The sequence below is a fragment of the Neodiprion lecontei genome, chromosome 7, assembly GCF_021901455.1.
Source record: "Neodiprion lecontei isolate iyNeoLeco1 chromosome 7, iyNeoLeco1.1, whole genome shotgun sequence".
NCBI lineage: Eukaryota > Metazoa > Arthropoda > Insecta > Hymenoptera > Diprionidae > Neodiprion > Neodiprion lecontei.
This window is the reverse complement of record NC_060266.1, coordinates 25,349,096-25,363,533: the sequence shown is the minus strand read 5'-3', so window position 1 is coordinate 25,363,533 and position 14,438 is coordinate 25,349,096. Positions and strand designations below refer to the sequence as shown.

The following is a 14,438-nucleotide window of genomic DNA, read 5'->3' as shown; positions in this document are numbered from 1 at the left end:
GTCGGCTGGATGAGAATGCGGCAAGAAAGCTGAGGGAAATGGGGTGGTGGATTTTTAGTACACCTCTATCCGTTCGGTGATAATATCTATTCATCGCCAATCGGGAAATATCGTTTGAAAGATCTTTTACTTTATACCGATTATGGTGGCGGTAGAATCGAAGCGCTCTATTCAGAGGCGAGAGAGAGGGAGAGAGGAAGAGAGAGAGGAAGAGTGTGGGAGAACGTGTTACAGAAAGAGAGGAGGAGTTAAAGGATGCATGGAACGGGAGGTTTACTTGAATTCAATTCAATATAAGAATTCACTTCATGACCTTCTCTCTCTCTCTCTCTCTCTCTCTCTCTTTCTCTCTCCTTCGTTCAACCTAACCAGCGCAAATCCGCTGATCGTTGAATTTAAACCCTCCGGGGGATTCTCCGGGAATTCCATGCACCCTCGTACCTACGCCAAATTTGCAACAGTCTTCGTTCGTTAGCAGTTTCAAACGGAATTTAAACCCTTGAATTCAACCCACCTGAGCTACTCCACTTCAGACCTCAACTTACTCGATGGAAGTCGAGGTGATCGGGATTTCTGAACGCGGTATACCGGAATTCAACCTCCCGACTTCAAAAACTTTCTTACTGATTTCTCATCTCCTTTCACCCACATTTTATTTCATTGTTTCAACGGAGAGCGCAAATTCCTTTGATTAAAACGTTGCTATTAAATCCCACAAGTTTTCAAACATTTCAAATTTTTACTGTAACAATTGTTCAGCGTTTGCTTGTTTTTAAAAATATGTTTTGATTATACGAGAGTGAAAATCAAAGGAACCACAAAATACAGATTAATTACAAATTTTTAATTCTTCTATTCCTATACCCTGTGTGTATATGACAGCTATCTCCGCGCATTAGAATCATTCGTTTTATCTTCTTCCTCTTTTCGATTTGAAAACGAAAATGAGTGGGTACTTGAAAAAGTAAAAAATAAATAATTAAATTCTCAGGCCAAGTACGAACTGTACTTTTCAACTTTATTTTGATATTCGAAACGACAAATTGACGTAGATGAAACAAATGATCGGGAAATACATCGAGATGTTGTACAGAGGAAAACGACCATGTTGAACAAAAAAACTGTATCGAGGTTCCCTGATGAGAGGATTTACCGCATTCATGTTCTGAACACATCTGAAAATCATCCAAAAAAATGTTACTTTCCTCGAGAAAAAAAGGCGTTTTGAGTTAATACTTCCGTTTCAAAGTGAACGGATTTAACCATCACACCGACCCCTCTCAACGGATCGTGCTTTTTCAAGGGTGACGAGACGTCAGGACGTCGCGTGTAACGATAATCACTGTGACGCTCGGTGGGTAAGCACGCGGATTGCGTTACCGACATGATTATCGTCGTCCATAGGTTGGGGGTAGCAGTAAAGGAGGGCGAACTCAAGGGTCGGAACTCGCACGCTTCTCGGTTATGTTCGTCACTCGTCCGTCAGCCGCACGAGTTTCCGCCGCGCCTTGCGTCCTACTCCGAAACGCGTACCTATGCCCAAGGGTTGATCCCCCGGGTCTCGTTTCCGGTGAACAGCGGTACACGTGTCCAGTCACTTTTCCACCGATCGTCGCGTCGATGCGAGGAAGAATCTCGCCTCGTCTCTCCTCTCCTATTTTTCGCCAATTTCTTTCCCCTCTTTCTTCCGTCTTTCTCTTTTTGCGGAAAACCGCAAGATTATATTCACCGTCCTGGAAGTCTGTCGCGTCGAGATAGAGCCGAGACGAAGGGGGGCCTCCACGAGTCTTTATGGGGACGTCGGTCCGCCGACTGGAAGATATCGTCCGTTTCACAGGAGAAACTACTCTCCGGATCCTCGACCTGCCATCCTCTTCCGTGTAGCGACTTCCGCCTTCGCATTCCCGGAACCGCTCCTCCAGGTTCTACCATATCCTCTCACCTATCTGCTCGACCGAGCCAATGATCGGCTCCTCTCGGGACGTCGTGTCGCGATCAAACAGCCTTTTCTCTCTCCCACGGTCTTGTGCTTTTGTTTCTGGTTTCGTAACACTTCTCTTCTCGCCGTGCGGAAGAGGCGAAATCCCGATTATTTAACCCTTTCAGTCACGGTAAAATGCTCAGCGTCACAACTCGAGTATTTCCATGTCGTAGCCGCCTTATCGCGGTTTATTATTAATTCTGACTTCATATTTGTCATCAGCGACCCCGAAAACCCCCGAGTAATAAGTTTCTGCCAGAATCATCAAATTTTACGGTTTTTTTTTTTTTTTTAATTTCACATCCGCTACATTGGATTTTATAATTATTAAATTCTGACTTCTGATTCACCGAGTAAGAAAACTCAGGCCGAAACATCGAGTGCAAACAGGTGTAACAGAAACGGTTAATTATTAACGAAGCGAAGTTAGTAACGTTAATGTGTCGAAACGTTGAAACAAAAATTACCATTTTGTACCTTTGCAATAACCGAAGAATTTGAATTCACCAAATTCAAGTTTTACGATGCTGTATTAACGGTTTGGTAAACTTTAAGTAATCCCGAAGTTGCAAAATAAGGATTTTTCTAAAGATGCATCCTTACAATAAAGTTAAAAACTTAACCCTGGTAATTATCGCACAACGTAAAACTATCAGCGCAGATATTGAATAGATTTTCTGCCCCGTTTCTCCTCTAATTTTCAATCCAATAGATATTATACAACGGAGAAAATGCATCGAAACGAGAGTTTGAGAAAATTCAATGCGGAATTGTAATTTTTAACCATCTCATAGATTTCAGCAGACGGTGAAGTAGCGCGTGTTAGATTTTCTACCCCTTATCCTCCTTGCTTCAATTTCCTCAATCCCGTGTCATAGATCATCGTGATATTGAGAATTCTCATTTCTCCGTTCTCTCAAAAGCTCGAGGTAGGTAATATACGTATCTCCGACTTGTTCTCCAGTTTCTTCTTCTCTTTCCTTTATTCCCCGTCTCTCGTTCTCGCGTTTCTCCGTAAGTCTGACGGTATGAAATGAAAAAATTGATCTACCCTTCCAGAGTCCTCTCCGTTCTGAGATTCGATTTCTTCTTTGTTTGTCACCCCTCTAAATTTTCACAACCCTTATCCGTGCACAATGGTTTATGGATTAATTTCTTTCACCCCCTAAGTTCTTTTCTCTTGCTTCTGCCTTGGCTTTTGAGCCACGATCTGCAACCGAAAGTCGGTCTAGGTATGTCCGTAACGGAATGGGAGGTGTGAAAAGCGGTAACGTAAGGAAACCTGTATCAAAAAATAAAAAAATAAAAAAAAAAAACGAACAATAAGAAAACGAAAGAAATGACAGAAATGAACAAGTATGGGTAGGCAGGTACCCACGGGAAATAAATCACCGCCTGCTGAACGTCATTGGAATCGACTCTCGATGCCAGCCGGGTTGGAATGAGGGGATGTGCAGGAGAGGGATGCAGGGTAGGTGGAAGAGTTATTTATCGATTTGTTTAGTTATTTTTTGCCGTGAGTCGCGAAGAGTCCCTTATAAATCTCGCGACGACGCCGAAATCGGTTCGCACGATTGAGCATCCGTTTGAAAGCTCTCGCAAGCTCGTCGCCGACGATAAAACCGCGTTGCGCACTCCTCGCTGTTCGTTCGTTTTTTCTTTATTCTCTCCGCGGTCTCGTTTTTGCAAACAAACAAATTGTGAATTACAACGTTATTACAACCTGATCCGGCGAAAGTTTCAATAAATACTTTGAAAATAAATAAATAAATAAATAAATAAACCTCGCGGAAAAATTTTAAATTGAATTTTTTCAACCGAGTTAACAACGCATTTCATCAACGAGTTTGCAAATTTTAATTATCGCAGCGCATACACGATACACATTAATTATTGTATCTTCGGGGCGAGGTGGGAATAAAATAAAGATCGAGCATTACCTTTTTTCGCACGACTCGTGCCGCAGGGCTAGTAGACGCGATTCTCTATCCACGCGTGGTGTGGGAATTAGAGGGCGAGTAATAAAGCCCCGGGTATGGCTGTGAGAATGTTACGTATTATACCGAAGGCATAGCACGTATACATTGGTATGAATATATGGGGAATTCCATGCGAATCCAACCAACGTTTGACCCTCGCCATTTTTAATTTTGTTCAAAATTTATTCTGCAATTTTCCCAACTCTTTAAGAGTACCCTGAATTTTCGTCAGATTTATTATTCAACTGGTTAATATTATTGCATGTTTTTTTTTGCATTATTGCATTATTGCTGTTAACAATTATTTACAAATATTGAAAGTCATTTCGAGAAGGACGTTTTTTCGAACTCTCCGAAATTGTGCTCGGTTTTCTATTCTGTTTTATCACTTTTGATTATTTTGTATCGACTAAAACGTTGTTTAAACGGTTTGAATATTCCGAAAACATTGTCAAAACTTGTATTTTTCACTTACAATATTTCTTCATCGGTTTCATTATGAAATAGATTAAAAAGTTGAATGTGACAAAAAATTTACAAATATCGTTCCGTAATGAAACATGTCTAGACATGTTCCAAGTGAAAAATACATGTTTTGAGAATGTTTTTGGAATTTTCCATACGGTTCAGACAACGTTTTAGTTGACTAAAAAAATTTAAAGTGCCGAAAAAGAAACGGGATACGAAATCGGTCCGTCGAATAGAAAATTTGAAAAAATTCAGGATACTGTTTCAAAGTTGGTGTACAATTACTGAAATTTTTTTTTTTTAAACAAAATCACGAATTGCGAAAGTCAGACGACGTTGGTCGGGTTCGCATGGAATTCCCCGTACGTAGATGTATGCGCATGTAAAAATCCATCGTCCCCAAAGTTGTAAAAGGCTTGCTAAAGCTGCTGCTACTCGCCGTTTCGTTCACCTTGTGTAGACAGACGCGGCGGCGGAAGCGAAAAGCTGCACGGGGAAAAGGAGGGTTGGCTAATTCGTAAATGCGAGAGCTAATGAAATTTAATCGAGTTTAAAAACGAAACTCGTCGGGCTTTTTTGCCCCCCCCCCCCCCCCCCCCTCCAATCCCTATTTCCACTCCCCCCTCGTTATCACCCTCCGCAATCCCGGGGACATCGTGTTTCTGCGGCTTTAGGTATCCCAGATTCCCTGAATATTAAGCTTCGGCAAAGCTTTCCGACAGGTATCACACGTCATTATACCTATACACGCAGGCAACCCTCCGATAAACGGATATATCTAGTCAAATTTCATCGTTTTATTCGAGGGGCTGCTCACTCGCGGATTCGGTTACGCGACGATTTCCGAAAGGAATCGATTTCTTGTGATTTAGACTCTGATTCCCGTGATTTCCGAATCAATGAGATTACCTATTCCAACGATTAAAAGTGATTTCTAGGTTTTGGAAATCATTGATTTTTAGACTCTCGAGAAATGAATATTGATTGATTGTTATAGATTAACAATAATTAATTTACGATCGGAGATACGTGGATACTCGATCAATAACAGAGATTATTAAAGAAATTAGAATAATTCTTTTATTCTCTGGTAAACATTTAAAAATTTTTCATTTGTAACAGGGGATGACATCGAGAATGTATCTATGCCTATGAATGTATCTATACTTTAAGAAATCATGAGGAAATCAGGAATCATGCGACTCGAGTGATTTCCAGCGACCTTTAGCGATTGCCTGTCTGATTTTGGATGAAATGGTTCAATGATTTCTCAAGTGAGCAGCCCCTCGGTTTTGTTCGCACGATTTGTCGTCTTTTCAAACACATATCCGTTTATGTGGATAACGGATCATGTAAACACAATTTATATGTATATGTATACACAGCTTGCGATGTTAGTACAGGGTGATACTGTTTTTTTTGTTAACCCTTCGTTGACATTTAAAATAAAAAATGTACAATAATTTTCTATTTCAAACAATTTAACTTCATATTTTCCGAATTTCAATTCTGCAATCATACTTAGGAATGCTTAAAGCATGCCCCTGAATGCTTAAACTAATTTTCTTTTTCGTTTCATTCTTTTTCGTTCTTTTTCTTTTTCATTATTCCAGTCAAATTTCTTTCGCTGTCTTTTTTTTTTTTACAGCGAAGAAATATAGGGGGGGGGGGGGGGGGAAGAGTATCATTATTTTTACATCCCGTACATGCAAGTAGCAGTTTAATTTCACCTGATAAAAGTTTTTTGATTCGCTTGTATCGTAGACACAGCGGTGTTTCCAAATGAATTAATAATAAGTTAAGAAACGAATTTAGATCCCTAGCGGTTCTGTATCTGTTCTTTGTTCTTCTTCTTCTTTTTTTTTTCTTTCTATCTTCTTAACGGTGGGTATAAGGCAGCCTGGTGACCATGACCACCGCCATATTGTTGCTGCTACTTTACCTCACGCCTCACTTGATATTAGAAAAACCCGAGTCGGAGCGACGAGACGCTTCTTTCCGCACCCTTGATTCGAGATCTTTTTCTCTATTGTTTCATTTTGATTAATTTTTTTTTCTTCTTCCTTTTTATTTTATTTTTTGTTGTTTTTTTTTTTTTTTTTATTCGTTTTTCCACCATCGTTATCAGCGATGTCTTTGCAAAGCAGCGGAAGCTCAACTCTGTTGCCAAAAATTTTCGTGGAAAAGAGACTCGAGCTACTCGACTGTATTGTACAAGGCTATAAATATGTACATATCTATCGGTTTTTATACGCACGTATAAGAGGTTCCTTTAATATTACGTAATTTAATCCGTAACCGCTTCACACTCAAAAGTTTGAATAGATTGATCAATTTTTATCGGATGCGAAATGAATGAGAAAATGTTTCGACTCCTTTGAACGAAACATTTTCTCTCTCTCTCTCTCTCTCTCTCTCTATCTATCTATCTTTTCGAGGGAAGCTGAAAAAAATGTTTTTTTTTTTCTGCTACATGCGTGTCGAATGAAAAGGTACACGGGATTTGGAAAATATTGAACTTCCCTTTTTCTGCCTTTGCTTCCAATCGTACCTCCTCCCCCTGCACGCGCGCTTGGCGTTAATTCGAAGGTTGGTCGGTTGTTTGGTTGTTTGGTTGGAGATAGGTAAAAGTTTTCGCGAGGTGTGTATACGTGCGGAATACGCGAGGCGAGTCAGCTTATAGATTCTTGAGTGCACCGCTGGGGTTAAAGGGGGGTTTGGAGGGTGGGCCGTGGGGGGGGAGAAAGACGCGAGTAGAGTTTGGCGCGAAGTTACATCAGACACGTTAATGAGTTTTTCGGGGACGTGATAAGGAGCCGATCGACGAAGCCTCGGAATTAGAAACCAGAGGCAGAGACTCGATTTTTGGCGATGATGATGAACGAAGTCGGGATGACGATGATGACGGATGTGGAGGGAAAGATTTGCGATTTTGGATCAGATGCGAACGCGCGAATCCATCCTTCGTTTGTCACGTTCCGATTAAACTGTGAGAAATTGTCACACATCCGGGTGCCAACTTGTCGATTTTATAAAGGTTGTACTAAAATGTTAATTAATTTAAAGGAAATCTATTTCTCGAGGGCTGGTATAAAGTAGATCTCGATACGCAGGGTAAGGAGAGTGTAAGGATAAAATGCACACGTGGCAAACTCACCGATATCTAAGGATAAACGTATCGTGACGTGAATAATTAATAAACGTAATTCGGAATCGGGCGTTGAAATCGCAATTAAGGACGTTTAATGTCGTTCCTTAATTACAGGTAGTTTATTTTTCTTTATTGCCTTGGTAAGTGTGTCAATAATTATTAAAGAGGACGTAAATAACAAAATGCAACCTTTGTTACAGGAAAACCCAGCTATTATCTTATTATGTGAAGTCAATTTTTCTATACGAATAACAAACTCATTGTATTTATATTGAAATTTAGTTGACTGACGTTTAAAACAAAGGGTATATTGTGCGGAATGTGGCAGAGGGAAAGTACGCATCAAGTATATCGGTGTAGTATCGCGGCAGCAACGATCTGCGATGAAGTAAATAAAAAATTATCGACTTTCAATTAGACGTATTTTCTGCGCTGACATTGTATTGCCGAAATTCAAATTACCGTCAGTTAAAAACGTAGAACGAACATAGATTCGAAAACTAGTCTTGTAGAAAAGGCAAAATTAAAAACCCAAAAATGTATAAACAAATTCAACCGACATTTTTTTTTGAGAATGGGATGGATTGCGAAGGGCAAAATATCGAATCGCAAAAATACCGGAGTCAAACAGTCGATTCTTGAAATGTCAGACTGAAAAAAGATGTACCGTTTAAATGTTATTAAAAATATCTTGCCTATTCCTTTGCGTTCTTTTTTTCTTCGATGACACGGACGATCGTCCGATGCAATGAGATAATCTTGATAAAACTAGCATTGAGTCAACGAATTTCATGAATTTCGAATTCTCAGGTGATTCAAAATTTCGTCCATTCGGGATTCTGATCCTTCCGCATTTTGTGGATCGAGATTTTGCTCCTTCAGAACTTTGATTTCCGAAAAATAATTTTTTTTGTTTCTTGGCTGTTCAGAAGTATCAGCCGCCCTGAATTTTTAACTTCGTAACTTTCATTTTTCTACATATATCTTCAATCGGAGTGTCGACTGTTCTGAAAATACTTTTCCGGATAAAAGTGTGTTCGGTTAGATGAACTGTCGGCAAAAACAGTTATTTTACAGGGTGGTTTATCGAAAATCCCGATTTCGGTACGCTCATCATTCGTTATTTTAAAAATCGTATCAGGAAAATTTCGGATTTTCAACCAGTCGACTTTTTGGTCTTCCGGGATTTTCACCCCCAACCGAAAAACCTCACAGGCCTGCAAAGTATAAGCCTACACACTAAACTACCCTAAATGTAATCTATGGCCGTGTATAATTGCGTATAACGGGGTAGTTTTATCCCCATGCGTTTGACTCGCGTTTGCAGCTGTCTTTCCTCATTACAACAAAATTGCGGTGTTGTAAGAGAAAAGACCGGAGAGGAACGAGGGGAGAAGAAACGCTTCCGTATACAAAAGGATATGGAAAAAAAACACAGGATAACAAGTACGACAAAATGAAGAAAAAGGGAAAAAGAACCGCGTATAATATAACGAATGAAAGCGATGAGCAAAGAAACGGTATCAAAAACAAAAACGAAAAAAGCAAACACAAAAACGAAAAAAAAAAAAAAGAAAAAGAAAACAATATCTGGAAAAAAAAACCCATACAATATAGGAAGGTAAAAATCGGGATACACAAAGGATAAACAAAGGGAACAAACAAACCAAGGTATACATCTATAACACGTAGGTATACGGAAAAAGAAGACGAGTATAAGGAGGGAGAGAATTATTGTGTATACGAGAATCGCGCCCATCCGACGTTAACTTCAGGGCCGTATCTACAGGCATGCAAAGGGGGAAACGATTCTCTGCACAAGGATGCAAGGAGGGTTGGGTAAAAAGGAAGGGAAGTAGGTGGGACCCTTTATAAAGCCGCGCGGTAGTCGGAGTCACGTATAAGCAGTGACTCAAAACCTCCCCCCATCCCCGAACCCCCCCCCCCCCCCCCCCCCTGTATACTCGTTCCTCGTTGTTCCTCCAACCCCTGAATCCCCGTCCGAGAATCCACCTCGAGTAGCAATCTGTTATTAAAATCAGCAACGAGAAAAATCCGTGCCGTATCTCCCCGCCTCCTCCTCCCCCTCACTTCGGCCTCGACGCCGTCTCCATTCCCGTATACGTTTGCATACATACATAAATACCTATAACGCATTCGTACGTATTGTGTTGTACATAGGTGCGGAGGTATGTATATTTTACATTACATACACGCACACATATAATATATGTGATCGCTAAACACTTGGCGTGATGAGGCAAAAATTAACCCTCGTTCGAGCGCATATTTTTGATTGCGAGTATCGTTATCTATGCATATGAGATATGTAGGGTGGTTGTACGGGGCGGGATTGAAATTCCTAATTTGAAAAGTTCCGAAAGAGCAAGATTCAGTTTATGTAAGGAAATCAAACTTTGACGAAACATCAAAGTTTCGAAAGTTAGAAAATTAGAAAATATTGAAATGTGAAACATCGACGTTCCGAATGATCCAGGATTTTTAGTTATCTTTCTTTGTTTTGGATTTTAGATATGTTTACGTTCGGAATCCTGGTAGTTCCGATTTACGTTTTTTTTTTTTCCTATTTTTTACAACCACTCGTCGAGTAAACTACACCGTGTGTGTTACATATATTAATTTTTGGAATTTTATTCTATCGAAACTTGAATTTTCAGAATCATGCGTTTCGTAACTTTCAGCCGTCGGCTTTGCGAGCATTCGAAACTTTGTCGTTTCTTCAAAGTTTGATTTCCTTACTTCAAGTCTCGCCACCAAATAATTCGGAATCTGGCTCTTTCGGAACTCCAACCCCGCCCCGGTTATACACGTACGTGTGTGTAATTATATTGAAATAACTCTACACGCATACATATTTGAGTATTGAAACGGGACAATGTTGAAAAAGAGTAGAAATTACGCCCGACTATCTTGCAAACCACACACGGAGGGCCTTTCCTTTTCTCTTCCACGCAATTTTTGATTTTTTTTTTTTCTCTTCTTCTTCTTCCCCTTCTTACTTTTTTTTTTTTTTGCTAATCCACGTCGCGACTCGACATTCTTTACGCAAACGCGGGAGAGAGCCGCGCTCCTCTCCTATCTTCGGGCTTCATCTGCAGTCTCATCTTCTCCTCGCCCTCCACCCCCACCCCCCCTGGCACTTATGCCGCCGTGCCACCTGACTCTGCCGTGCCACCCCCGAAACAGCCCGCTCTGTCAGCCCGTAAAACCACCACCGCCCCCCCCCCCCCCCCTATGCTACCTACGGAATATAACACACGTTCACCCTCGCGTTAAACTGTTCAACTGTAAAACTGTGCAAAAAGTGTAAAATAAAATAAACGTTTACTCCAAAGCGGCGTGTTGTTATTATGAAAAACCACCTAAACGCCGGAGCGCGTCGAGCTTATATTGCCGCGGTGTAATCTTGATGCGCGGATATGTGTAATATGTATGCATAAAAAATAATAATGTATGCACCGATGCTGAAAAGAGAGAGAGAGAGAGAGAGAGAGAAAAAAAAGAAAAGAAAACGAAAAAACGTTCAACGTTCACGTTCCTCGAGACACGAATTGTAGATCGAGAGAGATTAAAAATTTTCGCAAATAATCACGATCCTTGGAAAATTGGAGCTTCGGTAGAAAACGAAATTATTAAAATCGTACCGCTGTATAAATTATACACTGATATTACTGATTGACTTTTTTTAATTATCATTATACCGTGAATATGATTTATTATTCAAGCATTTGAAAGAAAAAAAAAAAAGGAAGGAGGTAACGCACGCGAAATTTTTTTTTTTGCAAAACAAAAAAACGAAAGTAGAGCAGGTACGTGGAATATCTGTATTATTTTTGCGTCAAAAATTTTCGGTTCGCGAAACTGCTCGTGCTTTCATATATATGTAATTCATGTGATATGAGAGAGAGAGAAAATCAACTCCAACAATGTAACGCACACGTGCAAAGGAAAAACAAGCACGGTTCGATCAAGGTAAAAAAAAAAAAAGAAAAAAAAAATGAAAGTAAAATGCTGAAAAATAACAAAAAATGAAAAATTCGTTTCGCGCGGTGATTCGCCGGAGTTATTATACGCAGCGTTTGTGCAGCAGGCCGCAACGCGGAGACTTTGACGAGGGATTTATAATAATTGGTGGGACAATACGGTGGCGAGATCGAGGATGGAGGGATGGAGGGAGGATATTCGAGGCAACTCGAGATTTTTTTCCTCTAATCTTTTTTTCTTCCCGTTTCCTCTAATTTTTTTCCCTCTGATCTCTCTCTCTCTCTCTCTCTCGCCCTCTCTCCGTTTCTCCTCTTCTTTCAACCCTCGACGTAAAGTTGTATCGTCATCGAGGTGGCGCGGCGAGGAGATTCGAGGGTCGGGGGTGAAACCCCTCGCAGCAAAAGCGGGGACTGCTGGGAGTAATCTGTCGTCGCGTTTAACTAATCTACGTCAACCTTGCACGTAAAGGCATAAAACACGGCTCGGGGGCTGCGTTTGGTCCTCTATAGACGCGTGAAGATGAGTAATTCTCATCATCTCGCTCTCGCCCTCTCCCTCTCTCTCTCTGTCTCTCTATCTTTCTCGTCGCGACTACCCAGCCCGAAACCTGCAGCACCCTCGACGTTTATAATAATTCGACTTAATTGCCTACTGCAGACGCGTTCGCGCTTTAACGCGACGTCGACGATTATAATTGCCGGGATTATCGACCAAATTCATTGTAACATTTATCCGTACGGAGAGGCGGAAGGAAAAGAAGAGGAAGACGAAGAAGTAAAAGGTAAAAACATCCGTCGAGAATATGTCTGAAAGTTAAGAATCATTATCAATTGATGACAGTTGCAGGGGTTTTTTCAAAAACTCGAGGTTTCGAACACTGCCACCGAAATTTCCTCCATTTCCGGTTGTTTTGTCTGCTTGTAGTGAGCAATTAACACAACATATACACATCAACGCGTACACGAGTAACATAAACACAACAGTGTATCAACGCTCCGTACCCACTGTGTACACTTTAGTGCTTAGCGGATATTGCAAAGCTCTCGTTGTAGCTGACTTTAAGAATTTTTTTCCGAGAATCAGCTGAAAATTTCGACCCAAACCCTGCTGGAGTATGAAATACACATATTTTTCTGCATTGGAGAATTTTTTTTTTTTAATTTTTTGATCGAGGTTTCCCTCTATTTTGCAATTTTCCAATTCTGATAACAGATTCATTATCAGTGACCTCAAAACCCCCGAGTAACAAGTTTCAAAAGACTTATTCTTCGCTTCTTGATTTTTTGCTAGAAGATTGTTGACGCCTAGTCGTAATGTAATTATCGGAATTTGAAACCACCATTTTCAATCCCTTGTATTGAATTTTTTAATTCTGCTTTCAAATTTGGATTCAGTGACCCACAAAATGGTAATGTAGCAATTTCCGTCGAAATCGGTCGAAGAATATCAGAGTTATTGAAAAATTTACATATGTGATTCATTACGAGTTTTGGCACTTTTTTATCCTGTACATGTATCATCCATTAACAGTCAACCAGTTGAGAGGAACATCGAGAATGAAGGTTGACGGAGTCTCATAAACGCAAATTAGTAATTTGCCTGTTTTAACCCTTTGAATCATAGTAGTACCTAAGTATTTTTAGCATCCATTTTATATCGATTTTTTGTATATTTATAGAGAACTTTGAAAACTTATTACTTTGCAGTTTTTTCGCTATTTTTGATAGTATACTAACAGGTTTTTAATACTCGAGAGGAGTATTTATTACGATATAATGTAAATTATTATTATTGGAAACAAATTGATTGAAAAACAACGTCAAAATAGAAGGAATAATTCATTTCCGAGACGTTTTACATAAATTATAAGTTTTTGGGCTTTCTAATTACGAATCTGAAATCGGATTTACAATATTTAAGATTGCGGATCAAATATGACGAACAAAAATTTCAAATTCGATCGAATCCGGAAAAAAAACTCTGTTCAGGGATTTTTGGGGTCGTTGATGACGAGTTTGAAATCAGGTTTTGAAAATTCAGTACGGCAAATCCAATCAGTGACCCCTCAAACCCGTGCATAGAGTTTTTTAACCCTATTCGGTCAAATGTGAAATTTGCGTCCGCCATATTGGAATTTTTGAAATCTGACCCTGAAAATCATTGAATACTATCCTTCAATAAAATTTGACTCGGAACAATAACGCGTGACTCAAAGGTTTAATAACAAGAAAACAAGTCAAGACACCGGTCAAGGGGTATTTAGGGCGAATCGGGAAATCCAAGGAGGCGAAGCCGAGCGTTTCATCTTCAAGATCACGTATACGTCGCGGTCGTGACAGGACCACCCGAGTGGTTTCGGTTTTCTCGCAACGTCAGCGGAGATACCCAACCCCGTTACGTATATCCACGTCGAATAGAAGGAAAATATCGACGATCTAGGTACGCCGGACCTCATCCGGTACGTATCTACTGCGACAGCAAAAGAAAGAAGAGACGGAAACGTAAACGTAAGAAAATGAACAAGACGGACGGGGGCCGAGGAAACAGACTGATTTTATTCACGCAGTGGCGGACCAGCTGCGTGACTGGAAGCACAAAAAATCTCTCCGAATCAGTCCGCGTAATCAGTATTTTTGAAAATCCCCGTCGGGCTAGAAGTCGGTGTCCTTATCGCAACGAAACGTTGAATAAAAATTTAATCTTTTCAAAGTTCAGAACGATTTTGTAAATCATGTCCACCTTCTCCTCTGGTATAATCTGTACATGTAAGTGGGGAAAAAAGAGCCCGAGACGAAGGGTTAAGCGAGGATCGAATCGAGATCCCGACGAGTTTTCATCAGCAATTTTCCGCCGC

The 14,438-nt window shown here is 40.3% G+C and overlaps 1 protein-coding gene and 1 long non-coding RNA gene across 8 annotated transcripts in view; one reads left to right on the top strand and one right to left on the bottom strand.

Annotated features, from left to right (window-relative positions):
* Positions 1 to 14,438, top strand: part of LOC124295531 — a 172,546-nt gene that overhangs the window by 59,949 nt on the left and 98,159 nt on the right. The gene's annotated exons all lie outside the window — the stretch shown is intronic.
* Positions 1 to 14,438, bottom strand: part of LOC107222259 (neurotrimin-like) — a 122,744-nt gene that overhangs the window by 40,835 nt on the left and 67,471 nt on the right. The gene's annotated exons all lie outside the window — the stretch shown is intronic.